Source organism: Colossoma macropomum, unplaced genomic scaffold (genome assembly GCF_904425465.1).
Source record: "Colossoma macropomum unplaced genomic scaffold, Colossoma_macropomum, whole genome shotgun sequence".
NCBI lineage: Eukaryota > Metazoa > Chordata > Actinopteri > Characiformes > Serrasalmidae > Colossoma > Colossoma macropomum.
Window position 1 is genome coordinate 28,249,635 of NW_023494793.1, and position 17,444 is coordinate 28,267,078.

Below are 17,444 nucleotides of genomic sequence, written 5' to 3' on the forward strand. Positions count from 1 at the left end.
GGGCTCTTTAAGGAGTCTTAACATTAAATATATTTAAGTAAAACATTAATATTAATGGTGAAAAAGAGATAGTAGGGAAGGTAAGGAGAGGTGAAATCTGAAAAGGAATTTAAAAGAGTTCTGGCTCGATGTTCTTCAGCCTGTCCAAGAGCTCATCAAACTGGTCCACAACCAAGTTCCACACAGCTTCGGCCACAGACTCAGGATGCTCATATACAGACTCCTCCAGGGCAAAGATGTCCTCCAGGAGGCGCATCATCGCATTCTGAGACACAGAGAACAGAGATGGTTATTAAATGAGGAAAACAAAACGTCTCAAAACAAATTCTCATAATTTCTGCTCTGAATGTCTGGAGGAGAGTTGTGATGTTCACTTGTGTTGTGATGGATTCTAAGTTTTACCTGGATCATGAGTCTGTATTGCTCAGCTCTGGGTCTGCTCTGCTCGGTGGACGCAGAGAAAGAGGAGATCATGACCAACAGATGGTCAAGAAATCCTCCTGGCGTCTGCAACAATGTGAGAAATGAATAAAGAAGTGAGCAACGCTGGTTAGTTCCTCTGGACACTTATGTATCAACCCCCTTCTAGAGTAAAGTTTTTGGTTGGATAATTTACCGAAAATGACACCAGGATGCTGCCGCTAAATCAGCATTCTGTTGCTCCATACTGTCTAAACCCTGATCTCTAGGACACAACACACACATTCCACTCTGAAAACTGTAAAGATTTCTTACTGGACAGATCTGAGGCCTCACTCCACACTGAACTCCGAAGATCACCACTTCATAGACGATGTCTATGAAGCTGAAGTGATGAATCTGAAAGTATGAGGAAACATTAGTGTTACAGAACAGAAGTGACACCAAGTTTTAGGTTACAGCCTAGTTAATGGAACTCACCCCAATCTGCGCCAGCTCCACTTCAATTCCTTCACGGCAGGAAGGATCCTGAACCAACGCCAGCAGCCGATCATACGCCTGCTGAAAGGTAGTCAGATCCTGCAGGAAGAAGAAAGATATTGAAACCAATCATTTAAATCAGATTATACTAATTTACAGGCTTCAATTGTTTTAGATCATGATCATGTAATTACCCTGGCATTCAGAGTGCCGAGGTCACCAAGAATCTTCCTGCCAGTCTCACAGACGTCCTTTCGGCACTCTGCGTTGTTCAGAATGATCTACAGAAACGGAGAAATGGGTGTCAGTAAAGGAATGATGACACATCATTATTTAAAGATTTGAGGTGTGTAAAAGTAGATCTATGCAGTCCCACTTACAGTGAAGGCCTGGCGCAGAGCAATCAGTTTAAGAGGAAAGTTGTCAATCCTCTTAATCCGTGTGTAGGCACTGTGGAAAAGGAGTACATTTTGCATTTGCACATTAACCAAATATCTTTCAGTCAAAATGAACAGAAACACCAAGATTCCAATTACTAAGAAAAGGATTAAAGCTGATGTGGTACTCACTGCAAAGCGGGCACCTCTCTGTCCACATCTGCACTGCCTCCAGCTGCCTGTAATACCAGCCAGAAATGTTGAATACCAAATACTAAACATCTGTTACAGCTATAAAGAACTTATTACACCTAATAACAGAAGTTAGTTACCTCAGGAGTGTCCTGAGGCTCTGGTTCACAGAGAAAGACTTCTGACCACGAGTGTGCAAAGTCACGCCACTCATCATGTCCGATGATAAGGGACTGATGAGTGTAGAACACCTCCGTCACCTGTAGAACACATACTCAGGGCATAATGTCTTGTGCTCAGATGTAATTCAATGTATGAGCTTTTCAGGGAATGTTCTACAACAACAGATGTGTTGGTATCTACTAGAACATGCTTAGGTTACCTGAACACCATCAGATGTTTTAGGGACGTGGTGCTCAGTGAATGCACAAGAAGCCACTCGAGTCAGGAGACCCTCAACACGCTAAAAAGACACAGCATGTTATCATGCGAGTCAAATTCTAAGAGAAGGCCAGACCTGAACATAAACATGGCTGAAACGTCTTACCTCAGCGAGGGTGATCCGTGCCGCTGATGCGTACCAAATGGGGCACTGTGAGAGAAATTCAAGTCTTTATATAATAATATGAAGAATAATCCTAACAATGTTTACCATATACAACAATGCTAATGGAGATGACTACAACAGGGAGATCTGTTCTACCTGAGAAGATGACATGAAGAAATCGTTGGTGAGGATCCACCACGAATACGTCACTGCCCCCCGCATCAGCAGCACATAGTGCCGCCTGACACACATCCTCTGAAAAATACACACACATGCAAATAAGACACTATGAAGCTGCAGATATGAGTAACAATACCAAACGTGTTCTTGAACAGAGGCAGAAGTGCATACCTGCTGGTCACGGTTGTGCCAGGATACGTAAGAGAAGCGCAGAGTCCAGAATGAACTCTGCACCTCCTTGAAGCAGTGCTGCAGGATAAGCTCCTCCAGAAACTGTCTGGGACACTGTAGTGAGATACCATCATAGAAAGCAAGCTATTCAGTAAATTTGTAAGTATACAGCAAAATGTTAACATGAAAGACCTTATTCATTAGTTTGGAATTTGTTATAACCATAATCTTTACATTAAAGTGCTCATATCCTGTATGACGTCCTCTAATGTGTGTGTGAGGTTATGTACAAGACAATTTTCCATCCTTTATACCAGAGTATTGAACAGGCTGTTCTTGTTACTGCGCCTTTAAGACTGGTTTATGTAAATGATCTCTGTGATCATTGGCTACCCTGTGTTGTATCTTGTTCAAAAACCTATTCAGGTGGAAACACTCTTTCTAATGTCAGCGTGAATGGGCGGAGCTAAACTGCTGTAGACTGAATATTCCACTGTAGTCGTGCGTCATTCTGTAGTCCGTGTTATGCCCATATTAGGAACTCCGGGTCTAAGATCGATTTCTCTATGGCCAGAATAAACGGGGTTTACGAACAATAGCCTCTGTCACACCCTGTGTTAAATAAAAATGTTCAGAACGCCATACATTTTTCCTGTGTACATTTTTCTCCCGAATATTACTGGATCCTCCGAATTACGAGCCTTAATACTAACATTGCTACATGCAAGCTGAAGCTACTGTGCATCAGTGTGATATCACTATGCTACACCACACTAACTAACACTATGGCGGTGATCTGACGAGTTGTGCTACCTTATCGAAATGTTCTACCATAGCTCACAGATAGAACCTCTAGGTGGGACATTTTGATATCCTAGAACTCTTTATCAAAAATACTACCCGTGTTAAAACTATGAGGCTGAATGTAGCTTCTTTTTCGCCTCTTCAGCTTCTTGTTTGAATGTTCCCGTTACACCTTCAATGGTGCAGCAGCTGTGATTAGCTATCACAAACATTAGCAAACGAGACAAAATACTGCTAAAAATAAATACTGAAAAGGCTGTTTTAGAGTTTAGTTTCCATATATGGACTGTATGGACTGTATGGACTGGGAGTGAATGGTACATTTTGAAACATAACAATGTTTACAGACCCTTTAAACAGAAAACCACAAACAGGCAGAATAAAGTAACGTTACGATCCACTGAAAGACCTTTAAAAGACGGTTAAACTGTCTCTGTAAACCCTCAGAGAGAAATTTAACACCAGTGAATCCTGTGGACAATGTACAGATACATCCAATTTAAAAGTAAACAACCTCATCGCTTCACTCACCCTGTATACAGTCACAGGTCCACAGTACTGAGGGCTGACCAGCAGCTGCCCGCTGTCCTCAGTGATGACCTACGATGGAAACCGAGATTAGAAACATTAATAAGCTACTTTCAGCAGTGTTAGTTCGTGTGAGTGGAGCTGAATAACTACCTCAGTCTGGACTCTGAGGGTATCGGTGGTCTCCTCCGTCGTCGGTCTCCGCTGTCGATCTCCAAACCTGTAAAAGAAAACATAGTAAGCTCCGGCGGCGGTGGCCGCGGCCCCAGCCACGAACAGCAGGGGGCGCAAGCCGAGCCGAGAGGGAAGAGAGAGGACGCCGGCCAGGGGGGTCTTCATCTCCAGAAGAAGCAGAAGTCTGTCGCGTTTTCTGAGCACAGAAAGAGCCGTTCAGCGCTGGGGGTGTCGGTAAACGACTGAGGATCAACGTTCTTTTCTGACCGTTTTATGTCGCGGGTTGGTTCCATTTCGGGTCACAATGGAGTTTAAACTTCAAAAGGAAACATCTTCATAACGGAGCGTCGCTGCGGTCAATCACAGTCTATGAGCTCAACACGGGCAGAGAATGAGTACAGAGGAGAATCGCCGCTCTGTAATGTCTTCTGGGTCTGTTAAACACTAGAGGGCGCTCCCGAGCGAGTTCAACATGAATGTGTTCATATGGAGTGTTTGAGCAAAATCAGTTCGTTAATGCTTAAACTTTTTTAGAAGAACATGTTTATTTCCTGGACACACAACAACATAAAACATTATAAGTCTGCCGTTATATTTTTGAGTGCTTTTGAACTCGTCAACCGCTTCATTCAGCAAATAAGCTGCCAACCAATCAGCACTCAGAACTGTAACTGAGCATCCTTGACCCCTCAAATTTGAATACATTCTGTCTATGTGCCCAAAACAGCCAGTAACCAGCGCAAACCTAAAGAAGCAAAGTTCATACGTCAAACATGTTTCAGTTATTCAACGTCTGGAGCAACAAGAACAAAAAATAAATAGAATTATGGAGGAAAAAATAGTGTGAATCATGGTATACAAGAGATGTCTCTGAGTTGTGTAATTTCACTTTGATCAGTCTAGCTGAGTTTAGTCTACAGTTGTGCTAAGTTAGCATTGTGAAACTCATCAGAAGGAAACATTAAAGTTTAATAGGCCTCTGCAGTCGTACATCATTGTGTAGTCAGCGTATGACCATATTAGGAGCTCTGGGTCAGAGCAGTTTTTCTCTATGAGGAGAATGAATAACATTTTTAAAAATTGCTGCCATTGTCAACAGAAACGCTCCTGTGTACATTTTCCCTCAGAATGTTGCTGGATGCTCTGAAGTATAAGGGGTTTCCCAAGAGTAGATTAGATTAGATTAGATTCAAATCTATTGTCATTATGCAGACTACAGGTACAGAGCCAATGAAATGCAGTTAGCATCTAACCAAAGTGCAAAATACAGTATTATTGATGTAATACTGTATATTAGTGATGAGACCATCTTTCTGGTAGAGGGAGTGCTCAGTGTGATGCTCACTCGACCATTTGAGAATTATCTTTGTACTAAGATGCTTTCAGTAAACCCAGCCGAGATCCTTGAGCAGTATAAATATGAATAACGGTACATCCAGGCTACAAGTAAGAAAACACTTTGCACATTGAAATTCCATCTGCTGCTATATTTTAACAGTATTGTATAACAATGTTAGCTTTCCAAACTCTATGCTCACTGACAAAGCATCTTAAGTATCTAATGTAACAAAGCTTGCTGGTTTGTGTGGGTATTTTGGTGAAGTTGTGAGTCTTATGATGCCAGTTCAGGGTACAGTTGTGTCATTTTCTTCACAGATAAAAACTACTTTGACCTGGAGTCTCAAATACTGGCATGACGCCAACTACAGAATGACAAAGATTCAGACGTCTGTTTGATGTTACGCTTGAGCACCCCGCAGCTCAGAAGGATAAGCGGTTTAGATGATGTGTGTGTGTGTGTGTGTGTGTTTGGTGTTTCACTCCAGTTTCTGACAAAATATTCACCAAAATATTAAAAACTGAACTGAAACTAAACTCTTAATTTTCAGAGAATTAAAATGAAAACTGTTAGTGCACTCTTACAGCTAGTGATGCACGACTGTGCAAGATTTTAAAAAATATATTGGCATCATAAGTATGTTTAGATTTGATCAGTATTTCAAACAGATATTTGCCGACATATTTACTGTGTTTAGGCCAGGGGTGCACAACTCCGGTCCTGGAGGGTGACTTGCCTGCTCAAACACACCTAATTACACTCTGGTAAATGACAGGTTTAATTTAGAGGGGATGTTTGAGGAGGAAAAATACCAAACTGTGCTGGACATCAGCCCTTCAGGACCAGAGTTGTGCACCCCTGATTTAGGCGATGCTGCGTTACTGTGCGTAAATGTCTGAATTTCTTTATTTTAATGCATTTGTAACTCTATAGAAACAAATGATATATTTTTCTGTAATGTTAATCTAATCCAGGTATATGTAGTCACAGTTTCTAACCGTAGCCTCAGTATAGTAATTTGTGGCCTCAATATAGGTGGTGAGGTGCAGAAACTTCACAGGAAATGGAAGGTAGAGATGTAAATGTATAGAACGTTAGACTGGAAGGAGGCGGAGCTTCAGGTGTGGTCCTCCCAAACTCCCAAAGGTATGTGAAGCCATTTTGTTTTTAAGGCATCAAATACTGTATTCAGAAATTATGTACGATAGTGCGGTTACTGAAATAATGATCTCACTTATTAATTGTTGACCTTATAGTTAATCACACAATTCTCTTAATAGAGAACATTTCATCTCCCTTTCTAAGTGTCTTCAAACCGTTTTTGGAGTTTTGGACTGTGTGAGTGAGCCACGAATTGAAGGAGTTTCCCATCTCCTCCTTCTATTTGGACATAAATTGTATTGCTGTGTTTCATCCAAGAGTCTAGCTAGGTGATAATGTGACAGTAGACCATTGTTTACTGTCCCTGGGGTTGCAGGTTGCTTTCCTTCCTTCTCATTTACTATGCATATACATTAACACTCTCCTGTATATTCATATAATAATCAGATTTAACCAATGGACCAATGAAATACACCCTTTTAGGGGACTATGAAACCTTCTGTAATCTTTGATTCAGATGGACGTCTCTGGTTTTTACCAGGAGCTTCTCCCTGGCCATGATTCCTAAATAAACATATTAATCTGGAGACTCAATTGTGATTCTGTTGTTTAACTGATTTCTTGTGTTTATTAGGGATGGTTACCACAACAGAAAAGTAGTTGTTGGTCAGTAGCTTTTAACACCTAATTGCAACGTATAACTACTAAGATGTTTCTACAACTGTAACTTATATTAACTGATATATTTTGGTGAAGCTGCTGCACTGAACAGCCACAACAACTGGAACAATCTGGTTTTAAGTTCAGCACTTGGGAAGAAAATCTGACGTCTCCCACAGGTTCCAGGTTCTTAATGCCTGAACTTCTGCTAAACTCCTCCATTTAAGAGTCGGCCATCTCCATAACATCTCCACAAGGCCATCTCCACATCAAGATCTCTGCAGCCTTCTCTGCATCTAGAATCCTCCAAACCTGTTAGACAGAATAAAAGGTCAGTGAAAGCATTTGCAAAGTACCTCAGTGAACAGGTCGAGTCTCAGGACTTGTAAACATGTAAAAGCATTGTAAACATAATGATTGTACATTTGAGTGGTGGGTTGTTGTTGCTGTACTCCAAACTGGCCTGCTAGATGGAGGAATTCTTCAGTGAGATTATAATACAGTTACTACAATTGATAACATTCAAGAGAAGATACTTCATGGAAAAGCAGCCAAGATATCACTGTAATGCAAGAGTAAATCACATAACTGTGCTGGCCCAGAGCTGAATAGCCTGCTGTAATTAATACCATGACCATGAAACAAACAAACTGTTTAACATTATTGAAATACTTTGCTGTTTTTAATTGATTTGTTCTGAACAGACAGATTTCTAGTTTACTTTGTTTTGCAAGTTCAGTATGTGTGATGAGGTGGAGCAGAGAGAATTTTGAGGCAGCACAAGCAGCACAAAGAATGCAGTAAATTACCAAGTCCAATATTGAGACACTTAATTAATATACTATTACTATTAATTAGTAATCAATTAAGCGTGTAAAGTCTTTATTAAGTTCTCATTAAAGACTAGTGAGTTTCAAACTATCCTTTCACTAAATTTGGTTGCGCCGCAAATCTATAAGCTAGTAACAACTAACTAACATGTACGTCGCTTTAACATGAAGCTAATATGTTCAGAATCTATAAACTCGCTGCCATGGAAACATGATGGCGGACTGCACTTCTAGTGGAAAAAAAACAGGAAATTAAAAAATCCACTACAGATGAGAACAATGTGTACAAGTTTACAAGTTTACTTTCACAATTGAACTGAATAAAACTAAATATGTAGAGTTTCTGTAATGTTTCTGTTGCAAAAGTAAATGAACCAAAAAGGTAAAAGAAATACATCAGTGTATGTCAATGTGTTGGTGTGATGAGATAAAATTACAAAATATTATATTTTCTAATTGATGTATTTATTTTAATGATCAGCATTAAATAACTTGGTCCAACAGCAGCTTAGAGATTATGAAAAGTGCAGAAAAACATTACTTATACATTCATCTTCACAACTTACTGTGTTTTGCAGTGATGAGAATTTGTTCATTTAAACTGCAGAATGTTACGAAAAATCTATTTAAAATCATTTCAGTCATTAAAATCAAGTTTGTTTGTTTGGAGTATACTGCTGGCTAAATGCTGACCAACAACACTCACTCTTTCTGCTGACTATGATCCAGAGCTTCTGGGGCTAAAAAAAGAGAGTAATTCAAAGACAATGACTTCAGAACCTGACGTGGAGTGTGGAGACTTGTTTATAAAGAATAAATATGGAGAAATTTAGGCAATGACAGAAAAAAAGAAATGAAATGGTGTTCTATGTTGCTTTACCTTGTCACTCAGTGGCCGTCACTAAAGTTTCCTGTTGCCTGGCTCAGTGTGAACTGCAGTGGTGAGGCTCCATCACGCCGACGTATAGAAACAGAGGAAGAAAAGACAAAAATGTGGAATCAGGTGGACTGTATTTGACCTCCTCATCTCATCATACAGTTCTATAATAATGAATATAGTAAAATGTGTTAAAGTTGATTTAGTGGATCATTTACTTACGGGTGGTGGTGGTGGAGACCAGTCAGTCCAGCAGAGTCCATGCCCTACTGGACTGACTGGTGTCTGCTAACAGATGGTGGAATAACACTGAAGACATCACTGGTCAGCGTTCCCTAGCGTGCAGCATCAAATGACAAGCGACAACCACTGCAAATAAAGAAACAAAGAGCTGAGGCACCACATTATACATATAAAACATGCTACATATTTACTGGAGCGTTTATCTAAAAGTCTTCATTTTTTTCAGTATTAATGCCATTTAATACTTTTAATGACATTTTTACACTGACAGTATTATAATATCAAATTGTCTAATACTCTGATGTACCCGTGTTTTGGCTCAAACCTAAAAAATAGAAAAACAGACTTTCATGGTTAAATAATATCTAATAAACAGTACTTTTAAATTGTACAGGACTTACAACACATCTGACACCATACAAGACGACTGCAAAGAAACAGTGAAAGAGTGGAGAGAGAAAGAAAACATCATTTAAAATACAAAATGCAAATATCATGCAACAAAGAAAATAAAAAAAACAAGAAAAAGAGTGTTTCTTAATTAAGAAACAGAGGGATTACTTGCCATAGTGAATATAGTGCTTGTAGCTTGCCTTGTTTCCAAAACCAGCTGTACGTCAAATTACAAAAGAACTAAATGAAGTCGAACTACCGCAGAATAAGATGATGTGAATATTCTTAAGAAGAACCTGGTCTAAGTCTCAGCACTGCGAGAAGCCCACTAAGCAGAGTGGACCAATCACAATGAGGGGAGATCTCAGAACAAATAATGCTGTGATTAGGACCGATCACAGCTAGGGGGAGGTCTCAGAATAAATGACGTGGTCACTAGGATCAATCACAGTCAGGTGGGGAAGACACTCATTCAAAGACACTGACTTTAGAACCTGACGTGGAGTGTGGAGACTTGTTTATAAAGAATAAGTATGGAGAAATTTAGGCAATGACAGAAAAAATGAAATGGTGGTCTGAGTTGCTTTACCTTGTCATTCAGTGGCCGTCAATAAGGTTTCCTGTTGCCTGGCTCAGTGTGAACTGCAGTGGTGAGGCTCCATCATGCCGACGTATAGAAACAAGAAACAAGAGGAAGAAAAGACAAAAGTGTGAAATCAGGTGGACTGTATTTGACCTCCTCATCTCATCATACAGTTCTATAATAATGAATATAGTAAAATGTGTTAAAGTTGATTTAGTGGGTCATTTACTTACGGGTGGTGGTGGTGGAGACCAGTCAGTCCAGCAGTGTCCATGCCCTACTGGACTGACTGGTGTCCACTAATAGATGGTGGAATAACATGGAGGACATCAGTGGTCAGCGTTCCTTAGCGTGCAGCATCAAATGACAAGCGGCAACCACTGCAAATACAGAGACAAAGAGCTGAGGCACCACATTATACATGTAAAACATGCTACATATTTACTGGAGAATTTATCAAGAAGTCTTCATTTTTTTCAGTATTAATGCCATTTAATACTTTTAATGACATTCTTAGACTGACAGTGTTATAATATCAAATTGTTTAATATTCTGATGTACCAGTGTTTTGGTTCAAACCTAAAAAAACAAAAATAGACTTAAATGGTTAAATAATATCTAATACATAGTCCTTTTATCAGAGGACTTTTAAATTGTACAGGACTCACAACACATCAGACACCATACAAGACGACTGCAGATCCAGTGGAAACCCTGCAAAGAAACAGTGAAAGAGTGGAGAGAGAAAGCAAACATTTAAAATACAAAATGCTAATATCATGTAATAAAACAATGCTCAACAATAGAAAGCAAACTGAAATGAACCTTACTTTGCCTTACCTCATATAACAAAAACACACAAATACAACTAAAACAGCTCTTATACAAAACTGATTAAAATACTAATAATACATTTATTTACAGTGAACAGTCTTAAAGGGCCCATATCATGATAACTGAATGAAAGAGTTTGATGTAGTACAGTTAGTTTTAAAACGTACCATTCACTTCCCAGTCCAGACGGTCCATTTATATAAACTACAGTGAAAAAACAGCCTGATTTCAAATCATCGTGAATGAGATTTTACAATAAACAGCGCATTTACATACATGTGCCTGTTCAGCCTACAGCAGTTTAGTCCCGCCCATTTACGCTCAAGTTATAAGAAGTGTTTCAGACAGACTCCTTTTTGAACTAGGCACAATAGGAAGAAGCCAATCTGAAGAGAGTTCATTTACATATATCTGTCTTAAAGGCAAAGTAACAAAAAAAGCCTGTTTAATTCTACTGGACAAAGGGAGGTTTGAAAATGGTAATGCAGAAATGAAATTTTGGCACAGAAATTTTAAAAGTGGAAAAATGTAGGATATGGGCTCTTTAAGGAGTCTTAACATTAAATATATTTAAGTAAAACATTAATATTAATGGTGAAAAAGAGATAGTAGGGAAGGTAAGGAGGGATGAAATCTGAAAAGGAATTTAAAAGAGTTCTGGCTCGATGTTCTTCAGCCTGTCCAAGAGCTCGTCAAACTGGTCCACAACCAAGTTCCACACAGCTTCGGCCACAAACTCAGGATGCTCATACACAGACTCCCCCAGGGCAAAGATGTCCTCCAGGAGGCGCATCATCGCATTCTGAGACACAGAGAACAGAGATGGTTATTAAATGAGGAAACAAAACATTTTAAAACAAATTCTCCTAATTTCTGCTCTGAATGTCTGGAGGAGAGTTGTGATGTTCACTTGTGTTGTGATGATTCTGAGTTTTACCTGGATCATGAGTCTGTATTGCTCGGCTCTGGGTCTGCTCTGCTCGGTGGACACAGAGAAAGAGGAGATCATGACCAACAGATGGTCAAGAAATCCTCCTGGCATCTGCAACAATGTGAGAAATGATAAAGAAGTGAGCACTGCTGGTTAGTTTTTGGTTGGACATTTTACTGAAATTGACCTAAAGACACCAGGATGCTGCAGCTAAATCAGCATTCTGTTGCTCCGTACTGTCTAAACCCTGATCTCTAGGACACAACACACACATTCCACTCTGAAAACTGTCAAGACTTCTTACTGGACAGATCTGAGGCCTCACTCCACACTGAACTCCAAAGATCACCACTTCATAGACGATGTCTATGAAGTTGAAGTGATGAATCTGAAAGTATGAGGAAACATTAGTGTTACAGAACAGAAGTGACACCACCGTTTAGGTTACAGCCTAGTTAATCGAACTCACCCCAATCTGCGCCAGCTCCACTTCAATTCCTTCACGGCAGGAAGGATCCTGAACCAACGCCAGCAGCCGATCATACGCCTGCTGAAAGGCAGTCAGATCCTGCAGGAAGAAGAAAGGTATTCAAACCAATCATTTAAATCAGATTATACTAATTTACAGGCTTCAATTGTTTTAGATCATGATCACATAATTACCCTGGCATTTAGAGTGGCGAGGTCACCAAGAATCTTCCTGCCAGTCTCACAGACGTCCTTTCGGCACTCTGCGTTGTTCAGAATGATCTACAGAAACGGAGAAATGGGTGTCAGTAAAGGAATGATGACACATCATTATTTAAAGATTTGAGGTGTGTAAAAGTAGTTCTATGCAGTCCCACTTACAGTGAAGGCCTGGCGCAGAGCGATCAGTTTAAGAGGAAAGTTGTCAATCCTCTTAATCCGTGTGTAGGCACTGTGGAAAAGGAGTACATTTTACATTTGCACATTAACCAAATATCTTTCAGTCAAAATGAACAGAAACACCAAGATTCCAATTACTAAGAAAAGGATTAAAGCTGATGTGGTACTCACTGCAAAGCGGGCACCTCTCTGTCCACATCTGCACTGCCTCCAGCTGCCTGTAATACCAGCAAAAACGTTGAATACCAAATACTAAATATCCGTTACAGCTATAAAGAACTTATTACACCTAATAACAGAAGTTACCTCAGGAGTGTCCTGAGGCTCTGGTTCACAGAGAAGGACTTCTGACCACGAGCGTGCAAAGTCACGCCACTCATCATGTCCGATGATAAGGGACTGATGAGTGTAGAACACCTCCGTCACCTGTAGAACACATACTCAGGGCATAATGTCTTGTGCTCAGATGTAATTCAATGTATGAGCTTTTCAGGGAATGTTCTACAACAACAGATGTGTTGGTATCTACTAGAAAATGCTTAGGTTACCTGAACACCATCAAATGTTTTAGGGACGTGGTGCTCAGTGAATGCACAAGAAGCCACTCGAGTCAGGAGACCCTCAACACGCTAAAAAGACACAGCATGTTATCATGAGAGTCAAGTTCTAAGAGAAGGCCAGACCTGAACATAAACATGACTGAAACGTCTTACCTCAGCGAGGGTGATCCGTGCCGCTGATGCGTACCAAATGGGGCACTGTGAGAGAAATTCAAGTCTTTATATAATAATATGAAGAATAATCCTAACAATGTTTACCATATACAACAAGGCTAATGGAGATGACTACAACAGGGAGATCTGTTCTACCTGAGAAGATGACATGAAGAAATCGTTGGTGAGGATCCACCACGAATACGTCACTGCCCCCCGCATCAGCAGCACATAGTGCCGCCTGACACAGATCCTCTGAAAAATACACACACATGCAAATAAGACACTATGAAGCTGCAGATATGAGTAACAATACCAAACGTGTTCTTGAACAGAGGAAGAGGTGCATACCTGCTGGTCACGGTTGTGCCAGGATACGTAAGAGAAGCGCAGAGTCCAGAATGAACTCTGCACCTCCTTGAAGCAGTGCTGCAGGATCAGCTCCTCCAGAAACTGTCTGGGACACTGTAGTGAGATACCATCATAGAAAGCAAGCTATTCAGTAAATTTGTAAGTATACATCAAAATGTTAACATGAAAGACCTTATTCATTAGTTTGGAATTTAGTATAACCATAATATTTACATTAAAGTGCTCATATCCTGTATGAGGTCCTCTAATGTGTGTGTGAGGTTATGTACAAGACCATTTTCCATCCTTTATACCAGAGTATTGAACAGGCTGTTCTTGTTACTGCGCCTTTAAGACTGGTTTATGTAAATGATCTCTGTGATCATTGGCTACCCTGTGTTGTATCTTGTTCAAAAACCTATTCAGGTGGAAACACTCTTTCTAATGTCAGCGTGAATGGGCGGAGCTAAACTGCTGTAGACTGAATATTCCACTGTAGTCGTGCGTCATTCTGTAGTCCGTGTTATGCCCATATTAGGAACTCCGGGTCTAAGATCGATTTCTCTATGGCCAGAATAAATGGGGTTTACGAACAATAGCCTCTGTCACACCCTGTGTTAAATAAAAATGTTCAGAACGCCATACATTTTTCCTGTGTACATTTTTCTCCCGAATATTACTGGATCCTCCGAATTACGAGCCTTAATACTAACATTGCTACATGCAAGCTGAAGCTACTGTGCATCAGTGTGATATCACTATGCTACACCACACTAACTAACACTATGGCGGTGATCTGACGAGTTGTGCTACCTTATCGAAATGTTCTACCGTAGCTCACAGATAGAACCTCTAGGTGGGACATTTTGATAGCCTAGAACTCTTTATCAAAAATACTACCCGTGTTAAAACTATGAGGCTGAATGTAGCTTCTTTTTCGCCTCTTCAGCTTCTTGTTTGAATGTTCCCGTTACACCTTCAATGGTGCAGCAGCTGTGATTAGCTATCACAAACATTAGCAAACGAGACAAAATACTGCTAAAAATAAATACTGAAAAGGCTGTTTTAGAGTTTAGTTTCCATATATGGACTGTATGGACTGTATGGACTGGGAGTGAATGGTACATTTTGAAACATAACAATGTTTACAGACCCTTTAAACAGAAAACCACAAACAGGCAGAATAAAGTAACGTTACGATCCACTGAAAGACCTTTAAAAGACGGTTAAACTGTCTCTGTAAACCCTCAAAAAGAAATGTAACACCAGTGAATCCTCTGGACAATGTACAGATACATCCAATTTAAAAGTAAACAACCTCATCGCTTCACTCACCCTGTATACAGTCACAGGTCCACAGTACTGAGGGCTGACCAGCAGCTGCCCGCTGTCCTCAGTGATGACCTACGATGGAAACCGAGATTAGAAACATTAATAAGCTACTTTCAGCAGTGTTAGTTCGTGTGAGTGGAGCTGAATAACTACCTCAGTCTGGACTCTGAGGGTATCGGTGGTCTCCTCCGTCGTCGGTCTCGGCTGTCGATCTCCAAACCTGTAAAAGAAAACATAGTAAGCTCCGGCGGCGGCGGCCGCGGCCCCAGCCACGAACAGCAGGGGGCGCAAGCCGAGCCGAGAGGGAAGAGAGAGGACGCCGGCCAGGGGGGTCTTCATCTCCAGAAGAAGCAGAAGTCTGTCGCGTTTTCTGAGCACAGAAAGAGCCGTTCAGCGCTGGGGGTGTCGGTAAACGACTGAGGATCAACGTTCTTTTCTGACCGTTTTATGTCGCGGGTTGGTTCTATTTCGGGTCACAATGGAGTTTAAACTTCAAAAGGAAACATCTTCATAACGGGGCGTCGCTGCTGTCAATCACAGTCTATGAGCTCAACACGGGCAGAGAATGAGTAGAGAGGAGAGTCGCCGCTCTGTAATGTCTTCTGGGTCTGTTAAACACTAGAGGGCGCTCCCGAGCGAGTTCAACATGAATGTGTTCATATGGAGTGTTTGAGCAAAATCAGTTTGTTAATACTTAAACTTTTTTAGAAGAACATGTTTATTTCCTGGACACACAACAACATAAAACATTATAAGTCTGCCGTTATATTTTTGAGTGCTTTTGAACTCGTCAACCGCTTCATTCAGCAAATAAGCTGCCAACCAATCAGCACTCAGAACTGTAACTGAGCATCCTTGACCCCTCAAATTTGAATACATTCTGTCTATGTGCCCAAAACAGCCAGTAACCAGTGCAAACCTAAAGAAGCAAAGTTCATACGTCAAACATGTTTCAGCTAATCAACGTCTGGAGCAACAAGAACAAAAAATAAATAGAATTATGGAGGAAAAAATAGTGTGAATCATGGTATATAAGAGATGTCTCTGAGTTGTGTAATTTCACTTTGATCAGTCTAGCTGAGTTTAGTCTACAGTTGTGCTAAGTTAGCATTGTGAAACTCATCAGAAGGAAACATTAAAGTTTAATAGGCCTCTGCAGTCGTACATCATTGTGTAGTCAGCGTATGACCATATTAGGAGCTCTGGGTCAGAGCAGTTTTTCTCTATGAGGAGAATGAATAACATTTTTAAAAATTGCTGCCATTGTCAACAGAAACGCTCCTGTGTACATTTTCCCTCAGAATGTTGCTGGACGCTCTGAAGTATAAGGGGTTTCCCAAGAGTAGATTAGATTAGATTAGATTCAAATCTATTGTCATTATGCAGACTACAGGTACAGAGCCAATGAAATGCAGTTAGCATCTAACCAGAAGTGCAAAATACAGTATTATTGATGTAATACTGTATATTAGTGATAAGACCATCTTTCTGGTAGAGGGAGTGCTCAGTGTGATGCTCATTCTACCATTTAAGAATTATCTTTGTACTAAGATGCTTTCAGTAAACCCAGCCGAGATCCTTGAGCAGTATAAATATGAATAACGGTACATCCAGGCTACAAGTAAGAAAACACTTTGCACATTGAAATTCCATCTGCTGCTATATTTTAACAGTATTGTATAACAATGTTAGCTTTCCAAACTCTATGCTCACTGACAAAGCATCTTAAGTATCTAATGTAACAAAGCTCGCTGGTTTGTGTGGGTATTTTGGTGAAGTTGTGAGTCTTATGATGCCAGTTCAGGGTACAGTTGTGTCATTTTCTTCACAGATAAAAACTACTTTGACCTGGAGTCTCAAATACTGGCATGACGCCAACTACAGAATGACAACACAGATTCAGACGTCTGTTTGATGTTACGCTTGAGCACCCCGCAGCTCAGAAGGATAAGCGGTTTAGATGATGTGTGTGTGTGTGTGTGTGTGTGTGTTTGGTGTTTCACTCCAGTTTCTGACAAAATATTCACCAAAATATTAAAAACTGAACTGAAACTAAACTCTTAATTTTCAGAGAATTAAAATGAAAACTGTTAGTGCACTCTTACAGCTAGTGATGCACGACTGTGCAAGATTTTAAAAAATATATTGGCATCATAAGTATGTTTAGATTTGATCAGTATTTCAAACAGATATTTGCCGACATATTTACTGTGTTTAGGCCAGGGGTGCACAACTCCGGTCCTGGAGGGTGACTTGCCTGCTCAAACACACCTAATTACACTCTGGTAAATGACAGGTTTAATTTAGAGGGGATGTTTGAGGAGGAAAAATACCAAACTGTGCTGGACATCAGCCCTTCAGGACCAGAGTTGTGCACCCCTGATTTAGGCGATGCTGCGTTACTGTGCGTAAATGTCTGAATTTCTTTATTTTAATGCATTTGTAACTCTATAGAAACAAATGATATATTTTTCTGTAATGTTAATCTAATCCAGGTATATGTAGTCACAGTTTCTA

At 40.2% G+C, this 17,444-nt stretch overlaps 1 long non-coding RNA gene across 1 annotated transcript; it reads right to left on the reverse strand.

The window, feature by feature from the left end:
* Positions 1-2,387: 2,387 nt before the first annotated feature.
* LOC118812940 lies at positions 2,388-3,916 on the reverse strand. The gene is made up of 3 exons (XR_005007596.1): positions 3,853-3,916; positions 3,703-3,771; positions 2,388-2,481 (listed from the first exon to the last, which is right to left on the reverse strand). It is a non-coding gene; the product is annotated as an uncharacterized LOC118812940 (long non-coding RNA).
* Between the last annotated feature and the right edge of the window lie 13,528 nt (positions 3,917-17,444).